The following is a 3,669-nucleotide window of genomic DNA, read 5'->3' on the forward strand; positions in this document are numbered from 1 at the left end:
GCCTTGGACATGAGATAGGACCTTAACATTCTGCATGAAAGGAGGACTAGCAGCCGAGATGCACGGGAGAATGCGAAAATTGTTCAAATGTAGTAAAAACCTTAGAAATCCGTCCGTTTTCGTCATTTGTTATCGAATCGACTTAAAGCCAGATCGTCACATTGGCTGCTCTTCTCTCTGAAACGGTTGCACTTATCGTCTGCAAAGCTATGTCGCGTGCTGCGGTATGCTGAGACACTAAAAGCACCATAATAGAACACAGATGAAGCTTCTAAGTTGATGTAATAGCCAGTAAGAAGTAGTACAATTCAAGTTTTAGGTATTGAATATGGAACTTTTAGCTGGCTTTGGTGCCTTGGACATGAGCTAGGACCTTAAGATTCTGCATGAAAGGAGGACTAGCAGCCGAGTTGCATGGGGGAATGTGAAAAGTGTTCAAATGTAGTAAAAACCTGAGAAATCCGTCCGTTTTCGTCATTTGTTATCGAATCGACTTAAAGCCAGATCGTCACATTGGCCGCTCTTCTCTCTGAAACGGTTGTACTTATCGTCTGCAAAGCTATGTCGCATGATGCGGTATGCGGAGACACTAAAAGCAACATAGTAGAACACCCATTAAGCTTCTAAGTTGATGTAATACCCAGTAAGAAGTAGTAAAATTCAAGTTTTAGGTATCGATTATTGACTTTTTAGCTGGCTTTGGTGCCTTGGACATGAGATAGGACCTTAACATTCTGCATGAAAGGAGGACTAGCAGCCGAGATGCACGGGAGAATGCGAAAATTGTTCAAATGTAGTAAAAACCTTAGAAATCCGTCCGTTTTCGTCATTTGTTATCGAATCGACTTAAAGCCAGATCGTCACATTGGCTGCTCTTCTCTCTGAAACGGTTGCACTTATCGTCTGCAAAGCTATGTCGCGTGCTGCGGTATGCGGAGACACTAAAATCACCATAGTAGAACACAGATGAAGCATCTAAGTTGATGTAATAGCCAGTAAGAAGTAATCCTATTCTAGTTTTAGGTATCGATTATTGACTTTTTAGCTGGCTTTGGTGCCTTTGACATGAGCTATGACCTTAAGATTCTGCATTAAAGGAGGACTAGCAGCCGAGTTGCACGGGAGAAAGTGAAAAGTGTTCATATGCAGTAAAAACCTGAGACATCCGTCCGTTTTCGTCATTTGTTATCGAATCGACTTAAAGCCAGATCGTCACATTGGCCGCTCTTCTGTCTGAAACGGTTGTACTTATCGTCTGCAAAGCTATGTCGCGTGCTGCGGTATGCGGACACAGTAAAAGCACCATAGTAGAACACAGATGAAGCTTCTAAGTTGATGTAATTGCCAGTAAGAAAAAGTAAAATTCAAGTTTTATGTATCGGTTATTGACTTTTTACACTTCTTTGGTGCCTTGGACACGAGCTAGGAACTTAAGATTTCGCATGAAGGAGGACTAGCAGCCGAGTTGCACGGGAGAATGTGAAAAGTGTTCATATGTAGTAAAAACCTGAGACATCCGTCCGTTTTCGTCATTTGTTATCGAATCGACTTAAAGCCAGATCGTCACATTGGCCGCTCTTCTGTCTGAAACGGTTGTACTTATCGTCTGCAAAGCTTTGTCGCGTGCTGCGGTATGCGGAGACACTAAAATCACCATAGTAGAACACAGATGAAGCTTCTAAGTTGATGTAATAGCCAGTAAGAAGTAGTACAATTCGCGTTTTAGGTATCGATTATTGGCTTTTTAGCTGGCTTTGGTGCCTTGGACATGAGCTAGGACCTTAAGATTCTCCAATAAAGGAGGACTAGCAGCCGAGTTGCACGGGAGAATGTGAAAAGTGTTCATATGTAGTAAAAACCTGAGAAACCCATCCGTTTTCGTCATTTGTTATCGAATCGACTTAAAGAAAGATCGTCACATTGGCCGCTCTTCTCTCTGAAACGGTTGTACTTATCGTCTGCAAAGCTATGACGCGTGTTGCCTTAGGCGGAAACAGGAGAAGCACCATAGTAGAACACAGGTGAAGCTTCTAAGTTGATGTAATAGCCAGTAAGAAGTAGTAGAATTCAAGATTTAGGTATCGATTATTGACTTTTTAGCTGGCTTTGGTCCCTTGGACATGAGCTAGGACCTTAAGATTCTGCATGAAAGGAGGACTAGCAGCTCAGTTGCACGGGGGTATGTGAAAAGTGTTCATATGTAGTAAAAACCTGAGAAATCCGTCCGTTTTCGTCATTTGTTATCGAATCGACTTAAAGCCAGATCGACACATTGGCCGCTTTTCTCTCTGAAACGGTTGTACTTATCGTCTGCAAAGCTATGTCGCGTGCTGCGGTATGCTGAGACACTAAAAGCACTATAGTAGAACACAGATCAAGCTTCTAAGTTGATGTAATAGCCAGTAAGAAGTAGTACAACACAAGTATTAGGTATTGAATATTGACCTTTTAGCTGGCTTTTGTGCCTTGGACATGAGCTGGGACCTTAAGATTCTGCATGAAAGGAGGACTAGCAGCCGAGTTCCACGGGAGAATGTGAAAAGTGTTCATATGTAGTAAAAACATGAGAAATACGTCCGTTTTCGTCATTTATTATCGAATCTACATAAAGCCAGATCGTCACATTGGCCGCTCTTCTCTCTCAAACGGTTGTACTTATCGTCTGCAAAGCTATGTCGCGTACTGCGGTATTCGGAGACGCTAAAAGCACCATGGTAGAACACAGATGAAGCTTCTAAGATGATGTAATAGCCAGTAAGAAGTAGTACAATTCAAGTTTTAGGTATCGGTTGTTGACTTTTTAGCTGGCTTTGGTGCCTTGGACATGAGCTAGGACCTTAAGATTCTGCAATAAAGGAGGACTAGCAGCCGAGTTGCACGGGAGAATGTGAAAAGTGTTCATATGTAGTAAAAACCTGAGAAATCCGTCCGTTTTCGTCATTTGTTATCGAATCGACTTAAAGCCAGATCGTCACATTGGCCGCTCTTCTCTCTGAAACGGTTGTACTTATCGTCTGCAAAGCTATGTCGCGTGTTGCCGTAGGCGGAAACAGGAAAAGCACCATAGTAGAACACAGATTAAACTTCTAAGTTGATGTAATAGCCAGTAAGAAGTAGTCCAATTCAAGATTTAGGTATCGATTATTGACTTTTTAGCTGGCTTTGGTGCCTTGGACATGAGCTAGGACCTTAAGAATCTGCATGAAAGGAGGACTAGCAGCCGAGTTGCACGGGAGAATGTGAAAAGTTTTCATATGTAGTAAAAACCTAAGAAATTCGTCCGTTTTCGTCATTTGTTATCGAATCGACTTAAAGCCAGATCGTCACATTGGCCGCTCTTCTCTCTGAAACGGTTGTACTTATCGTCTGCAAAGCTATGTCGCGTGCTGCTGTATGCGGAAACACTAAAAGCACCATAGTAGAACACAGATGAAGCTTCTAAGTTGACGTAATAGCCAGGAAGAAGTAGTACAATTCAAGTTTTAGGTGTCGGTTATTGACTTTTTAGCTGGCTTTGGTGCCTTGGACAAAAGCTAGGACCTTAACATTCTGTATGAAAGGAGGACTAGCAGCCGATTTGCATGGGAGAATGTGAAAAGTGTTCATATGTAGTAAAAACCCGAGAAATCCGTCCGTTTTCGTCATTTGTTATCGAATCGACTTAAAGCC

Source organism: Schistocerca gregaria, unplaced genomic scaffold, assembly GCF_023897955.1.
Source record: "Schistocerca gregaria isolate iqSchGreg1 unplaced genomic scaffold, iqSchGreg1.2 ptg000280l, whole genome shotgun sequence".
NCBI lineage: Eukaryota > Metazoa > Arthropoda > Insecta > Orthoptera > Acrididae > Schistocerca > Schistocerca gregaria.